The sequence below is a fragment of the Rhopilema esculentum genome, chromosome 9, assembly GCF_057945365.1.
Source record: "Rhopilema esculentum isolate cy_ngs chromosome 9, ASM5794536v1, whole genome shotgun sequence".
NCBI lineage: Eukaryota > Metazoa > Cnidaria > Scyphozoa > Rhizostomeae > Rhizostomatidae > Rhopilema > Rhopilema esculentum.
Genome location: NC_142823.1, coordinates 13,174,455 through 13,192,419, shown reverse-complemented (window position 1 = coordinate 13,192,419; position 17,965 = coordinate 13,174,455). Strand labels below are relative to the sequence as shown.

The following is a 17,965-nucleotide window of genomic DNA, read 5'->3' as shown; positions in this document are numbered from 1 at the left end:
GACAAATAGAAACGCTGAAAGACAAGGGTTACATAGAAAAATCATACTCGGCTTATGGACCACCAATTGTCCCAGTTGTCAAGAAAGATGGTACTTTGCTCATGTGTATAGACTACCGTCAACTCAATGCAAAAACCATACCGACTGTGTACCCTATTCCACGTACTGATGATATTTTGGATTCACTAAATGGAGCAAGTCTTCTCAGTTTTGGATTTAAAGGATGCATACCATCAGATCGCTATCAAAAAGGAAGATCAACACAAGACAGCATCTGTTGTTCCATGGGATTGTTCCATGTTCCATGTTCCATCTTGTAATCGCTGTGTTTTCTTTTGTGAGGCCAATGATAAATTAAATTAACTTGACCCTCGACTTCTCTAATGTGACCATCTTTCAAGTGGGCAAATTTTCTGCCCTTGTGAATGTTTTGGGCTGATTCAAAATAACGTTAGTTTTAAGATCCTCAGTCAGGCCGTTTATAAATATGTTCATTTTTTCCTTGTCTTGCAAGGCAAGGCTTGAATTTGTTGAGAATATCCTTGGTATAAACAGTGAGAGGCTCCGCAAGCCCCTGTTTCCGGGAGTAGAGTTCTTGCCTGAAGAGAAATTCTAATTTTTGTGCACCAAAACGATCTCTTAAGGCGGTGCAGAGGTTGGCAAAACTACCAGTTTTTTCATCCGGTAATGTTTGGTACCAGTCTAATGTGGGGCCTTCTAAAAGCAAGGTTAGTGCACCAAGTTTTCTGGCATTCGACCAATTATAAAATTTCGAAAAAATGTTCAAATTTTTCAAGCAATTCATTTACATCTTCGGAGGGAAGAGGGCTAGAAGAGCGAGGTTTGAATAGACTGGAATTCCCCTCTATACCAGCTTGAACTGCGGTCAACTGAGTTTGCAGTTCTTGAACCATTGCTTCCATTTCCATTGTTTACCAAAACACTTTTACACGAATAGGTCAGAATCCCGAAATAGAATGTTTAAATAAGTCTGAATGTTTAAATAAATAAGTTTCTTTTCAGCAAGTGAATAATTGCTGGTAAAATCTTTTCATCAGGCTGATCATTATGTGGTGCTATACCAAGGACAGCAAGAATTGCAGCAAGGATTCTGTCTTCAATTTCAAGGGTGAAAAACTATTTGCATGCTTTTACTTTCTGGCTCACATCGCTACGAACCTTTTTTTCTATTTATCAGTGATTTGTCACAAAACATAGTGCACTTGTCTTTTGTTGTTGACTCTAAAAAGTTATCAAATGCCAGCTAGAATGGAAAGAAAAGTGGGACTTTGACAGGCAAATAAATTATAAACTGCGATTAACTTTCAATTACATGGTTATGGGTCTGAGCACATTTAATTTTAATCTATGTTAAGGATGGAAAGAAAAAAACAACAATAAACATGTATAACAAGAAAAGGGGACTTTTTGGTATCTTTTTTGCTATGAAAAGTGTGGTTGAAAATTTTGAAAATGGAAAGCTTGCAACTAAAATGAGATACTGTGTTTGTGTTGTTACACTCGTTTAACAGACAATCATATTTGTATATATATATATATATATATATATATATATATATATATATATATATATAATAAAATAGAATATATACTAGAAATGAGACATGTTCTCTGTTACTCCGAGTTTCGTGCTTACGCACTCATCAGACAGACTATAATGAAGAATATTCCTGTTACCGCGGTATAAATATACAAAAGGTGTGATAAAGTTAGACAAAAGAAATTTTATTTAATACAGGTTAATTAGTTAGGTGGAGTTCTATTGTTCATGAGATAAAACTTGTTTTCGTGTCGGCATTTGGAGATTAATTCGGATCGTTTGTTTAGAAGGGTGTTGTTATTTGCTTTGATGATGTATAGTTTTTCTGTTAAGCATAGGTCACACCTTTTAGTAATGTTGTTGTATGGTTTGGCTGAGGTGATGATGGTCCATTGTATGTCATAATCCTTGTTTTTGTCTTTAAGTTCCCAGATGTATTTTGATAGTTCGGTACTGTTGGCGTATTTTCGGTTGCGGAATGAGAGTTTTTGTTGTGTAAATCGTTGTTTGAAGGTTCCTTCTGTTAGGCCAATGTAGTTTTTGCTGACAGTGTCTTCGGTTGTGGTGATATGTGCGTTGTAGATGATGCTGGAAGAGAGGCAGTTGTTGTCTAGTGGGCATTGGTCTTTTTTTCGGCAGTTGCATGTTTTCTCGTTGGTAGTGGTGGGATTGGTGTTGATAATTTTCTTGTTGTGTTTGTTGATGATAGTTTGCATATTATCCATACAGCTGTAGCTGACTTTAACGTTGTTCTTGTTGAAAATCTGATGGAATTTGTGATTCTTGGGGAAGTGTATGTGTATGAGCTTGAGGAAAGTTCTGCCGATGTTAGTTTGTACATTCTTGCTGTATGGTGGGTTGTACCAGATTATGTTGCGCTGTCTGTTTCTTCTTTTACCTGTGGGTGATGTGTGGTCGTTTTATTTTAGGGTGTCGAGGTATCCACTGGCTTTTAGGGCGTTTTCGTAGATGGGCTTGGCTTTGTCGAATTCACTTTCGTTGCATGATATGTCAGTTATTCTACGGTTGATTGCTCCAGGTAAGTGCTTTATGATGTTGGGGGGATGGTTGGACTTTGTATTGATGTATAGTGGCTGGTCGTTGGGCTGTCTGTATGGACAATACGATTGATTTGTTAGGTTTAGTGTTACGTCGAGGTAGTTCACAATTTTTAGGTTGGTCTGTATGGTGATGTTGAGGCCGTGAGTCTTGAAAAGTTTTGTAATGTCCTTCCTGATTCTCTCTGCTTGTGGACCAGGGGTGTTCTTAAAGATAGCGAGTCCGTCGTCTCTGTATAGACCTATGTTGCCTTTTCCGTATTTTGCACTCAGCTTATTGAGGATGAAAAGACCAACCAGTTCACAAATTTCCGCGCCGCCAAAGCTCCCCATAGTCACATCGAACATATGGCTGTCTTTTTTCGTCCATGTGTTTCCTTTGCTGAATAGGAGTGATTTGCGGGCATGCATTATGATGTTGGTATCCTTTTCGGTGATTTTGCAGTATTTCTTGGCGAAGGAGATAGAGTCTGTAAGGAGTTTTTTGGTTATTGAGGGGTAAAAGTTTTCAATGTCGAAGATAACAAATGTATGTTGATGCTTGTTTGGTATGCTGTTGAACCAGTTGATTACAGACGAAGTGTTTTTCCATTGGTTTAGGGTAGTTTGGTTTCTGATGGTCGTGTTGATTCTGTCAAGGATCTGTTTGCTGATACAGCCTATTTCACTTTTTGCGGGGTTGATTAGTCTGCAGGTGGGGTTGTTCTGGAAAATTTCTTTATGGTCTTTTAGAGTTATGAATGCTTGTCGTTCTGCCATACATTCTGTTCGGTCTTGGATGTTGAGTTCAGTGGCGATGTTCCGTGCTTCGTTGTTTATTGTGTGGATGGCGCTGTCGTTTGCTTTCTTGTAGGTTGTGGTTATGCTGTTAGTTAGTAGTTTGTCATGTAGTTCACTATTTAGTTTGTAGTAGTTGGTTGTTTTGTCAGCGGGGATGAAGGCTTTCGTGGAGGCGTTGATCTTTTTGATGTCTTCGCGTAGCTGGTCTTGAAATTGGTCGTGTGTTTTCCTGAATTGGATGTGCTTGATCATGTTGAGTAAATCAGACTCAAATGCATCTAGGTCTTCGTTTTGTGGTGGACATTTTCTAGACTTGAATCCGAATGTTTTGTTTTGGTCCTCGGTTTGTTGGTCGTCTTCCTTTGGCTTTTCGTGGAAGAAGGCTTTCTATCTCATACGCTTGATGACACTTTCAGTTTTCTCGATAAGTTTCTTTATGTAGCTGTTTCTTGGCGGTATCGGTATATTTTTCATTGAATAGTTGAACCTTGTCTGTTCCATTTCTTGCGTTTCAGTGTTCGACAAAAGTGCTCGACTTTGCAGGAGCGTTAATATTCCAGATTGCGTTGTCTATTCTGACGTGACAGTGCTCGATGTGCAAAAGCACAAAGCAATATATATAATAAAATAGAATATATACTAGAAATGAGACATGTTCTCCGTTACTCCGAGTTTCGTGCTTACGCACTCATCAGACAGACTATAATGAAGAATATTCCTGTTACCGCGGTATAAATATACTAAAGGTGTGATAAAGTTAGACAAAAGAAATTTTATTTAATACAGGTTAATTAGTTAGGTGGAGTTCTATTGTTCATGAGATAAAACTTGTTTTCGTGTCGGCATTTGGAGATTAATTCGGATCGTTTGTTTAGAAGGGTGTTGTTATTTGCTTTGATGATGTATAGTTTTTCTGTTAAGCATAGGTCACACCTTTTAGTAATGTTGTTGTATGGTTTGGCTGAGGTGATGATGGTCCATTGTATGTCATAATCCTTGTTTTTGTCTTTAAGTTCCCAGATGTATTTTGATAGTTCGGTACTGTTGGCGTATTTTCGGTTGCGGAATGAGAGTTTTTGTTGTGTAAATCGTTGTTTGAAGGTTCCTTCTGTTAGGCCAATGTAGTTTTTGCTGACAGTGTCTTCGGTTGTGGTGATATGTGCGTTGTAGATGATGCTGGAAGAGAGGCAGTTGTTGTCTAGTGGGCATTGGTCTTTTTTTCGGCAGTTGCATGTTTTCTCGTTGGTAGTGGTGGGATTGGTGTTGATAATTTTCTTGTTGTGTTTGTTGATGATAGTTTGCATATTATCCATACAGCTGTAGCTGACTTTAACGTTGTTCTTGTTGAAAATCTGGTGGAATTTGTGATTCTTGGGGAAGTATATGTGTATGAGCTTGAGGAAAGTTCTGCCGATGTTAGTTTGTACATTCTTGCTGTATGGTGGGTTGTACCAGATTATGTTGCGCTGTCTGTTTCTTCTTTTACGTGTGGGTGATGTGTGGTCGTTGTATTTTAGGGTGTCGGGGTATCCACTGGCTTTTAGGGCGTTTTCGTAGATGGGCTTGGCTTTGTTGAATTCACTTTCGTTGCATGATATGTCAGTTATTCTACGGTTGATTGCTCCAGGTAAGTGCTTTATGATGTTGGGGGGATGGTTGGACTTTGTATTGATGTATAGTGGCTGGTCGTTGGGCTTTCTGTATGGACAATACAATTGATTTGTTAGGTTTAGTGTTACGTCGAGGTAGTTCACAATTTTTAGGTTGGTCTGTATGGTGATGTTGAGGCCGTGAGTCTTGAAAAGTTTTTGTAATGTCCTTCCTGATTCTCTCTGCTTGTGGACCAGGGGTGTTCTTAAAGATAGCGAGTCCGTCGTCTCTGTATAGACCTATGTTGCCTTTTCCGTGTAAGAATGTAAGAATTCATGTTGAATGAGTTATAGGCTTGGTACGTCAGCAATTTCGAAATCCTCAGTGATATTCTTCATATTGAAGCATTGTATAGTCAACAATCCAGTCCCAAAATAAACAAATTAGAAGTGGTGTGCTGTGTACAAACCTTTGTGACTCTGTTGTTCCATTTAATTTGTTTTTCTTGTTGTATATATTTTCATTCTTAATTAGTTTCTTACTTTACAAGTTAACTTCTATTCATTGCCTAGGGTTGGAATTAAACCTGATTGAGGAGAACAAAAAAAATTTCAGAATAGCAAGACCACTCACAGCTGTTTTTTGATTGAGTTGTCATTGGAAAAAATGCAGAAGGAAAACTGCCTTATCTTATCTAGACAGAAATAGCTTTCTATTCACTTTGTGATTGTCACAGTCTGGCAAAATCTAACTGATAAAAACACATTTATCAATCATTGTTTCTACCTTAGATACATTTTAATATTATCTTGGTTGTTCTCTTATTATTTTTATTTAGAAAACTCTTTTGTTTGCACAAAAAATATTGTATGCCTTCCAATTTCATCTTAAAGCTTTTATTACCAAACATCTGATGGTTAATTTTCTTTTTTTATAAAAATTCACAGAGATAACTAAGATAAAAAAATTGTGTCTGATTTTGTTATTCTTTCATTTTTTTGTATAGTATTTTCCAAGTAGTTCTGGTAGGATGCATAGCTTGAAGAATTTTTCTGCTGTACTAACATTAACATCAAAAAGAGATTTGTTGGGATAGATTGTCTCAGTACATACTACTTTGGAGTTCATACTACAAAATGAGCATACTTTGCACCAGACATTGCTAGTTAGCATTGTACTTGAAAATAATAGCTTGAGTGCAAATGAATGCAAATATACATTCATGCTTGAATGCAAATGAGTGGTGTAAAGGCACTAGCATGGCATCATCTTTTTCTGCATATACATTTAATGAAATTTCTCTGGAGCTATAAGGACACTTGACCTCTAGAACACCTTCCCAACAGCACTTGCAAGATATCAAGCCATCTGGGGAAGCTCCTAAAATGGCCATTTATTGTTTAAAATTAACCCTGTCTTTAAGAAACTGGAATTCTCTGTGTTCTGCTTGTATAGCTTTTACATAGGCAGCTACTGCAATGCTCTCCATTTCCAAACCCCAAGCTACAGCTTCATTTGTAAATATGCACTCTGTTGGGTAACATATCTTTTTCATCCAGCACTTGCTTGGGTTGTAGACATCAGTACTGCAAGCTTGTTTGAATCTTGAAACAGCGATTGTGCCAGACCGGAGCCTAAACCAAAGCTTTGATTTTGATTGGCTTGCTGTCTCTTCTTGAATTCTCTGTAGATGGTTATGTGACAATACTGGTAGAACAACTTTATCACAGTTTTTTAATAATGTCAAAAGAGAAACCTGTGTTTGAAGGAGAATACAATTCTGGTAGGTACAGGTTCTTGATGGGTCCAAAAGGAACAAAACTTTCATAAAAAGGTTTGTTTTTGACAAAATTGCTGGTCTAGTACCACACAAACTAATCTTATTAAAAAATTATTTTTGCTTCTATCTTGATCAGTGTAGCAAGCATTTTCCATTTTCTTCTGGCCCATGACTTTCTTCTTTACCTTTACTGCCCAAATTGAAATCTTGCATCTTCCTAGTTGCTCCTTTAAAATCTATTTCTGCAACAGGTAAGTAAGGCACTGTTTTTACAGCTTTAGGCAGCACTCATTTGCACTGTTCTTGGGTACATGTTGTTGTTTTTTTTGAACGATTAAATGCCTCTACGTAAAATAGGAGTTATGCAACATATGAGCAAGCTTCACCCAGACCAGCCATACATGTGCAATGGGAGGTTTCTATTTCCCCATCTGCTTTCAAAAGAACCCATTTATAAAATCATTTTCTATAAGAAACTGGCTTTAAAAAAGGAGTACTGGAGAGTCAGAAAAATAAAGAAACTTCAGTACTTGAAGCAGAAAAATTAAGAAAATATTAAATCATGACAAAAATAAGAAGAAGAAAAAAATCCAAGAACATGATTGCCCTGTTGGCCTAGAACGTAAGACACAAAGCATAAAGATATACTTCCGGCATCTAAATACAGTATGAGAACGGAAGTGAATCTCTTGACGTACTAAAAAAGGACACAAACATTTCGTAACATAGCATAATTTCATAATAGTAGAAACATCGACAAGTCTAATTTTTTGTGAAAATCCCTCCATCTTCTGTATTATTTCCTAACATTCAATTAAATTTCTGCCATAAAAACTTAAAAATTAAATATAAGGAACCCAAATCTAAAATTTATGACATCATAATCAAGAAACTCTTTAGAAACAACGAGTATTGAAATTTCCAGAACATTAAGAAACTGGAGTACTCAACATTGACCTTTGTTTCTTTTAAAAAATGAGTGTATACATATATACTCAGTGCCTATATCTATAGTATATTCAGGGTACAATTCATACGGGGGTCTTCAGATCATTACTGTCAGTACTTTCTAATTCAAAGGTACAATGGAAGAAATGCGATCTGCAAGAGACCACGCAATAATTTATGCTTACTCGGAATGTTTTTTCACCAAGGTAGGGTAAGGCATATTTTATTAATTGTTTCGGAAGTAAATTATGTTTTATATAGTTTTTAGTAAACAAAGAAGATGCATTTTGGACTTTAGATATTTTTTATTATTGTAAAGGATATAAATCTGTGGCTACTTGGTACCAAAAATTAATAAATGGATTGACACTAAATCGCTGGCTTCACATGGATTCAGAAAGGTAATCTTCCACCATTTCTCAGTTTGTTGGACCGTACATTGCCTTGAACTTCGCTTTGGCCCTCTGCCATATTGCCTCTACTCTGTTTGTAGTTACCCCTGTTAAGGGGGCAAGGAAATTCAAGGTTAACGGTGTTGTGTGCAAACCAAAGCTGTGGCAGGTCCGATATGCTGCCCACATATCCGTCCATATCGTTTTGTTGGGCTCCACCCATTGCTGGATGATCGGCAGTAATGTAGCTTGGTCCCTTGCAGGGACTGGTACCAGGAACCCTTAATTCGTCTCTGCTTTATACCTGCCCAGTATCCACTGCTCTCTCCCAAGGTGGCCACCCTCGTACTTTCGTCGCTCAAACAGACTTTTGTTGATTTCAACAATTGTCCATTTCCCCCTAGACGATCTGGGTGGTTAACAAAATGCTGGACAGCCACATCTTGACATAACAGATTCCAGTCGCTTATTTTCAGCTCGCTTATTTTCACTGCAACACAGACAGCCCCCTCGGGCAGCCCACACTTGTAGCCCACAGGTATGTCAAGCCGACAACCTGCAACAGCTTTAAATGCGAGCGCTTGAAAAAGCTACCTTTTCAAACGTTTATCGTTTTTCTACATTTTGGACATCTCCAATTGATGCCATCAATGGGTCGGCACTAGATCATAGTCAGCTAACGTACATGACATCATACATCTTTGAAACTGAGGACTAAGTGCAATGACGGAACTCGCCTGTGGTTTGCTGTGGCATTAACAGGGCCCATGTATCCCTACAGAACAGTTAAGTGTTTTAGGCAAATGTAGGAAAATGACCACAGGAGATCATTCAGTAGTTTGTTTAATCTACAGGGACGTGTATGTCAGGGGAACTTCGTTTCGGGGAATTTTCTTCTAAAGCTGGAATTTCGCTTTTTCTTCAAGAGTTTCAATTCATAGCACACACAAACAGAGAAACACGAAAAAAGTGACTATTCTACTCTAAAGCTTTAAATATGCCCTGTTTTGAAGCACTTTCTTACAGTTGAATCTAAAGGACTTGTCTTGGTGCGTGTGCAGCTAAAAAAACTCTCTCTTACGTTTTCCCCTGAGTCAGAGTATCTGCCATTGATAATTATGTATGAAGCCTTTGCTATAATTTCAGGTAACTAGTTTTTCTGCATAAGAACATTATCAAGCATTTAAAAGAGAGTTCCCTGACAAAATTTGGTGTAATCAAGCCTAAAGTCCCTTTTAAAAGCATTGCGTCAGTCTTCATTTTCCATAGTTTAGTGTTCAGAACATTGATTGACAGAGTTATTGGCAGTTGACATAGGAATTGAATTTCATGCTGCTTGCAATAAAGTCTTTCATCAAATGGTTGGAATGCGATGAGATCATACTACCACTTACGCACAAGGTTGCCATAGTTTGTATGACGTCGTGTACGTTAGCTGACTATGATCTAGTGCTGACCCCATCAATGCTGCGTCTGTACAGACCTTCTCATACATCGCACTCTTGTTCTGTGGAAAAGCAGCCCATGTTGCCTGCACCATGCAATTGTAGCCTTGTCATTGTCTTCAAATCGACGCCCAATTGCCATCAAGTTGAAAGACTTGAATTCTTGCATTGTCTGCAGTCATGGAACCTTAGCTTGAGCCATCATGATGTAAAAGCACTGAAGTATACTTGCAATGCACTTTATATAGTTAGGTGTCTCTATGAGTGGTCTCCAATCTAAGGAACACATTTAATGACATGGAGTGATGCCAAGGACGGTGGTGACTAACATTTTCTGTATGTTTCATTCAAATGAATTGAAACTGGGCTTATAAGGAAGTTTGACTTAATTGCTGACATACTTTTCTATCATAGTATGCGTGGTACCATACTAATAAATCTTACATTGGCAGTGTTAATAAAATTTCAGATATACCTCCATCCAATCTTCAATGGTTTAACTTACTTTTTCCGGGTAAAATAGGATAAATCTAGACAACACAGTAAGATTATAAGGTAGACACTCTTTAACAGGTTCGCCAATGGCGAGATTGTGCTTAAAGTAATATAATGAATGAATAAACGAATTTTGAGCTTCGCCAACTTCCGCCACCCTCCTCTTCGCCCTCTCGTGTAAATCACCACTGTATTTAGGCACATGAAAACCCCATGCAATGTTCCAAGCAGTCCAGAGGACACCCGATAGAACATTTCTTCAACTTTCCATTTTCAAAATTGATTTATCATATAAAAGTTGCCTCTCTATAATCCTAACGAGTTGGGATTGCGCAAGCTAATCGTGGAGGCGTGCCAATTTTGAGCTTCATGGCTGCAGCTTTGGAATATTTTTTGAAAATCACTCTAAACTGTAGGCGTGAATACTTTTCCAACAAGATATGAGCTGGTAATCAGCTTACTTTACGATATTGAATGAAAATGAAAAAGGGGTTAGTAAGGGAAGTTGCACAATAACCCCCAAATATGTTGGATACTTGGGAGGGAATGGACCGGAAAAGCCTTTTTTTCCCACTAAAAGCCGATGCATCAGTCCAACCTAATAGCATCAAAACCCAAATGATGTCTTCTTCCAAATGTCCTGACCTAAATCTCTAAAACAGTGCCTGCTGCAATCTACTCCCTAGAAACGATATTGTCTCTAAGCCATAGCACGTAGTGCGCGCTTGTGGCAGTAGTAGATTGTTGCAGCTTCTCAATCCATACTCACTGTGTTTTTCAATAAATATATCCTTCATGAAAGTAGGATCGAGCTCCCATTTTGTTTTATAAATTTCAATCATCAACACTTGTAAATTCCTGATGTGGATTGGGACCGCATTGTCTCTGTGTAACATTGTGCTAAAATCTCATTTCATATCTTTGTAAGTTGTCAAGAAAGTGAGAGGTTCTCGAGAGAGCATGTAGCTTTTGCCCAGCCTTTCTGCAAATGGACCTAAGTTGCTTTTTAAAGCATATGAAATTTCTAGCTAGTTTAATTTAATCCTTTTAGTTTGTATATTTCCTTACGCACAGGATCCTAATGATAACAGTATGCTTGGTTATTCCTGTATAAACATTCGTGTATTATTATTATTATTATTTTTTTTATTATTTTATGAATGTTTTGTCCAGAATCACTCGAAGCAGCTTTTCTTCCGTGCTCCCTTTTATCCTGACACTTCCGATATTCAATGGAAAATCATTACTTTTATTCCCAAAGTCCATTAGATGGCATTTGTTCTCATTCAACTTCATACAGTTGTTCGGAAACCATTCTGCAATTTTAAGGGCATCACTCACTAATGTTTTGTTGTCACAAGCATAGATAGCCGAAAGACTAGGAAAACCAGCCGCATTGCCAAAAAATTAGAAGAACAGATAGAAGAAAAACACAAGGAAGCGTGGCACAAGATACCATAACCAATAAGAAATAACAACAATTTCATGCGAATAAGTTAAAGCTTGAAGGCCCCTGTGAAATTAACTCTGACGAAATTTCATTTTATTATCATAACAAAATTCGACTGACTTCTTAGGTGTGCAAGTCTTTACATGGGCCGCATTTAATGCACACGATCTAATGAATCACTCCCAAGAAAGGTGTATGACATTTATAAATTTTGAAAAAATCTCATGCTGAGGCAGAAGATTTTGGTATTTTTTAGTAGATGTTGTTTTTCTTTAAAATCTGGCATTTCATTGTTAAATACAAGATCATAAATACTTGGTCTTTTAAATGAAAATGCTGAGTTTCAGGAAGTTGATTATGATAACAATAATCTTCAGATGACTGTTTGTTACCGAACAGTGCACTGTAAAAAGTTTGTTCTTCATGCAATCGGTTTTTTTGGACGTGTGCACCAAACAAAAACGAATTTCTAGCAAGGGCAAAACTTCTGCTTTGAAGTGGTTGCCGTCATAATTTGATTAAGCCCCCCCCCCCCTCCCAGGGACCTAAATCTATTTTTAAAACTTCTTAATTTAGAACGGCAAAAATACCTCTCAATATGCAAAATTATGTTCAAAATTGGCAAATTTGGCCAATCTGCAAACCGATTACTGTTAGTCTGGCCTGGTTCATAAAGTTATGAACCAAGACCAAATTGGAGAGGTTTGATTGAGAAGATCCTGTGCTGATGTGGCCATGTCTAATGGCGTGAATTGTCATGTCACATTCAACTGATTATGTACATTAAGAGGTATTTCATAATGCTTATTTACAGTGGTTATTTTAAGTGGGGTCTTATTTAAAGTTTTTGCTTGAAAGGGAGGGGTTTAAGTTAGGTTACTGGTCCAAATACTAGAAATTTTGTCTTTGAGGCTAGAGCTTTCAAAATTGCAGGCACAAGGTTATCAGGTATGCTGATTTGAAATATGATACTGAAATTTTAATCAAATAAATGGTTTCTATGGCAACAAAGAAAGAAAAGGTAAAAACATGCTTTGCTTCGTGTAGTAAAAAATTTCAATGAAAAAGAGTCAATGTAAAGCATCTTATCATACATAAAGTAGCTCCCTGAAAGTGTGAGAGTGCACTTTGGACATTTTTTTTCACTTTTAAACTCACAAAAATTGTTGCCCTTTTAATCAAAATTTTCTCTACAAGCTGATATGTTGTAGGTTTGTTCAAGGCCATGCAAAATTTTATAGGCACAGTGCATGGGAAAATTTAAGGTCTAAAGTGCACTGTCCATACCATAACAAATCTTTTGATGTATAGACATCAATCATTTGCACTCCACTGAATTTGCGTGCACTAAGTATCGTGAGCAGTGGAAAAATTGCTTCTGAGGAAAATTGTGTTTGAAAGTTTTTGATGTGTTTGTTCGCAAAAAGATAGATATATTACTTAATAAGGGACATATTTTCGTTTAATTCATTTGTCTCTTAATCAACAGTCAAATCCACTGGCAGACTATGTTTCTACTTCGAGAGATTTTTTTCTTTGGTCTTTTGATTGCATCTTGTATTTTAAAATCTTTCTTCTATTTTTTGCAACTCAAGAAGCTGCTTTTTATATTCTCTTGCAGTCCTTTGCCACTGCTGACTTCACCAAATTCCCTTCTGGACTCATGTTGAGGGTTTTGCATAGTGCAACACGAAATCTTGCCCACATACTTAACTTGGCTGATGTTGATATCAAAAGATGAATTTGGAGAACTGGAGCCTCCAACACCTTCACATAGGTATTCTTTCTTCACAAATGGTTCACATTTTGTACATGAAACAGTTGAATATACAGAGAATCCACTCTTACTGTCATTCGAGGCATGAAAAACCAGTCCTGATTGTTTACATTTAGGGCAAAGTAAAGAAGCGAACATGCTTGCAAGGACTGACTTTTTTACAAATATGTAGAACTCTTCTTGCGAAGAATCTGTTTTGCAATTGCTGCTTTAGCCAATCAGGTTTAAAAATTTCTCTTACTTCTATGGTAACGGATATCTTTTGTTCTAGGCCCAAAAGAGAAAACAAAGTCTACATGAGAATTCTGGAAGAAATGAGCTTTCATTTCATATATAGTCAACCTATGATCCGTAGAAGTAGGCCTCCTTCCTCTTATGATAAACTTTTGTGAAATAGCATTTCAAAATCAGCTGTTATAGATGCTTTTCAACATATGTACCTTCCTTAATTTCGCTAAATTCAAGACTATAGATCAATATTTAAGAAAAAGAACCGATGGAAACTGTTCTTAGATGGCTGTAGAAGCAAAAACAACAAAAATCTCAAATTCACTTTTTTGCTCCAAAATAAACATATTTGGGGCAGTGACCTACCTTAATAGAAAAAGAGGGCTTAGTAGAGCTTTTACGGTAACTTGGAACAGTAATATCACTTTTCCAAATTGTTCCTTTAAAAACCATTCCAAAACCAAACATTCTATCCGTTTTGTTTGTTTTGTAATATTTCACTTTTTGTTTCGTTTTGTTTCGTTTTGCCAAATGTTATCAGTTCAGTTCATATAATTTTAAATTCCAGTACATACAAATTTTGTCAAAACATTGAATACACTATAGGCTACAAGTTACAATGCAAGTTTAAAGACTAAACATATCTACAGAAAAATTAGAAAATTTGCATGAAGAGGAATTTTTTAAGGAGGAGGTCTCTCAGTAGCAAAGCTAATTGAGGAGAGGCCACCCCCTTATAGAAAAATTTTAATTGATGAATATAATTTAGAAACATTTTGAGGAAAATATTGACGATTGTTATCTATAATCTGCTACCATAATTATTTTCAAAAAGAAAGGCTTTGAGTCTCTGACGAAAGATATGAACAGATGGTGACCGTTTTACATCTAAAGGAATTTCATTCCAGCACTTTGATCCACGGTGATGGATAGATCTGAGACCATATTGATTGGTTATATAGTGTCCTTACGAGCCTGTCGTGTACCATATTGATGAATGGACGCCACAGATTTAAACAAGTTGTGGAAACAAGTAGGGGAGATTTTATTGACAGATTCATACACAAAAGTCAGAAGTTGAAAGAGATCATGCAGTTTTAATATTTTCAAACCAGAGAAGATAGGAGTTGAGTGCAAAGTAAAGTTCTCGAATGTAACTGCCCTTATAACCCGTTTCTGTAATAGGAATACTGGACTTGTATAAGTTTCATATGTAAGACCCCAAACTAAAATTCCCTATTGATTAAAAGGTGAAAATTAAAGAATTGTAAAGACATATCAAAACATTTATTGGTAAGTGTCTTACTTTGAAGAACATGCCACAAATTCTTGCCAGTTTTTTAGAAAGCTGAGTCAAATAATATTTACAAGAAAGATTTTCATCTAAGGGGACTCCAAGAAATATAACATAGCAAATATTTTTGATAGGAAAAGTTCCAATTTTGATATTGATTATTTGAAAGGAGGGGTTCTGAATAGACTTGAAGGTAATAAAAATTTTCTTATCAATATTAAATGATAAATTGTTAACATCAAGCCAAACTTTAATATTTTTGGATTCAATATTAACTGTTCTTTGAAGCAAATCAAGATCATCAGCTTTACTGTAGATATTGGTATCTGCAAATAAGTAGAAGGCTAGGTTTGAGGATCAGTATGGCAAATCGTTAATGTAAATTAGGAAAAGGAGAGGACCAAGGACTGAGCCCTGTGAAACTCCACAAGTAACATTGAGATAACTTGAGTTTGATCCATTTATTGATACATATTGTTTTCTTTCTGTGAGATAAGACTTGAACCAGTCTAAGACAGTTCCTTGAATTCCATAATGTTCAAGCTTTGTCAGAAGAATTTGATGATTTACTGTATCAAATGCTTTTTGTAGGTCAATAAAAATCCCACAACCGACTTTCTTATTATCTAATGAGTTCTTGTGGCTTCTGTTAAACTACCCAGGGCATGGTTAATTGAATTACTAGTGCGAAATCCAAATTGTAAAGCATAAAGTATTTCCTGTTTTTCTAGAAATTTATAAAGACATTTATACCTGACTTTTTCTATGATTTTGCTGAAGATAGAAAGTAGAGAAATAGGTCTTTAGTTGGATGCTTCTAGTGAACAACCTTTCTTAAACAATGGAATTATTTTGGCCAACTTCATTTTGTCTGGGAATATCCCAGATTGAAATGATTCATTTATGAGGTAAAGATACTAGTGGGGAAAGGGTTTTTAAGATTTTCATAGGAATGCTGTTTGGTCCTAGAGGTTTTCCAGTTTTAAGAAGAGAGATTATCTCAGATATTTCACAAGGAACAGAAGGTGCAGTAAAAAATGAATTTCCAATTCTGTCTCACATGAAGTTCACAGGTGAATTATTGGATCTTGGTATAGTTTTTAGTGATATTATAAGACACATTTTCAAAAAATTTATTGAAGATATTTGCAAAAACCACCGGATCTGATGAAATATTACCATTTGAGTCCTTAACTTCACTTTAATATTACTTGATTGTCTAATATTTATAACTGATTCAATGCCGGACCATAATTGTTTCATGTTATTACTGTTTTTATGAAAATAATTGTAAAAGTAGCTGTTTTTACTTTCTTGCAAGGAATCTGAAACTCGATTTCTAAACCATTTATCCATGGCTTGTTTCTAAAGTTAATTTCTCTCTTTGTTAGCTTTTTCAAAGGAGCATGAGTTTCAACTAGTTCATCAAGAATGGATAGAAATCTGTTGAACTTAGCATTCATGTCCAAATGTCCAAGCAACTGTCATTTAAAAATGCTTAATCAAGGTTTTCAAAATCATTTAGAAGATTTCCTTCATTAAACTTAGAAAAGTGATGTTGGTAATATGACAAATTTTTGTAGGATATGCCTGCATGCTTGACAATCAGAAATTGAGGAAAATGATCCGTTATATGTACCAAGATGTTGCCACTTATTGTCTCATTGTCAGATATGTTAGAAAAGATATTGTCAATAAGGGTAGAAGAATTCTCGGATACCCGAGATGGGTGAACAATAAAAGGAAGAAATTGGTTTGAGAAAAGGAAGTTAACATGATTGGTAGTTAGTGTGTGAGAGTTATATTTCAGAAGATTGACATTGAAGTCACCAAGGTTTCGATACAAACAAAAGAACAGATAATTTTTACCATTTTTATTTTCAACTTCAACCCAAACTGCCTCAAAATTAGTACTGTCCATACCTAAATCAGACTTCACATAAAGCGCAACACCACCAATTTGACTATGTGACTGGCATGGAAAGTAACTAAATCCAGGAATTTCAACATTCATTTTTATGGGATTTGTAAAAGAATTCCAAGTTTCAGACACGCCAATGACATAAAAGTTAATGTTCAAGGAAGCAAGAGTTGAAACAAGCTCATTTAAGTAAACTGAAAAACTTCTAACATTCATATGAAATAGTGCAAAATCGATTTTGAAGTGCTAAGACTAGATAGTTCTTGAAGAGTTTTATAACTTGAGTTGATATTAGAAGGTAGATGCTCATTAATATCGTAATCATACAGGCTAGGCAAGTTTGAGAGACCAGAGGTTATTTAAAATGATGGAAAATCATCGAATCAACAAATGAAGGAAAATCAAAATCATATAGATTTATAAGTTCATCATTATCCAGTTGACCAAAGGGAAACATGATTAGTACATTATAAGCAAAACCAAGGCACATCATCAGGTTCTTTTTGCAGTTCTTTATATTCAGAACTAGAAATTGCATTGCATTTTATATGAACCCAGAATTTGCAGTGATTACAGTAAACATATTTAGCTTGAGCAAGTATATCTTTGTGACAAATGCCACAAGGAAAGGTATCAGTTATAACCATTACATCCTAAAATGAACTTGAATAGCTTCAGATAGCAAATCAACTAAATTACCACTAAAGTAGGCAAGTGAAAAGACAACACAGAAACACAAATTCATAATGTCTTACTCATTACTTTCAAGAAGGGTTCAAGGAAGGTTGACAGAAACCTCACCATCATCATCAGCATCATCAGCATCATCAGGCCTGGCATTGGTGGCTGCAAATTTCCAGTCTGGTGGCTTGTCTTTCACAATCATTCATTCATTGGGTTCGGTGACAAGTTGTGATTTTTACAAAAATAAAAATAAAACTTCCGAAAAAGAAGAGAGAAGAAAAGAGAGTTAGTACATGAAGTCGGGATCTTTCTGCCTTTGGCCCTTTCTGCTACGGCTGGATCTTCGTGGCTCTTCTTTTTTGGCCTGCCTCCAGAGTGCCCGGTCCTGGGCGTCCTTCGCTGTGCAGTTTTTCTGCGCCATGTCTTTTGAGACGGTCTGCGCGATGTTGTGCGCGGGCCGCCCCCTTCGTCTTTTCTTGCCCTTGGCAGTTTCCTCGTACATCTCCATCGCCGCGCGGGCGGGGCCCCCGTGTCGCAGGGTATGCCCGACGAAAGCCCATCT

At 36.5% G+C, this 17,965-nt stretch overlaps 1 protein-coding gene across 8 annotated transcripts in view; it reads left to right on the top strand.

Annotated features, from left to right (window-relative positions):
* LOC135693741 (uncharacterized) overlaps positions 1-17,965 on the top strand; it is a 42,783-nt gene extending 24,818 nt beyond the window's left edge. For all 8 annotated transcript variants that reach the window (XR_016144004.1, XR_016144003.1, XM_089109974.1 and 5 more), the window contains one exon: positions 1-17,965. This exon is cut by the window's left edge. The gene's annotated coding sequence lies outside the window, so the exon portion shown is untranslated.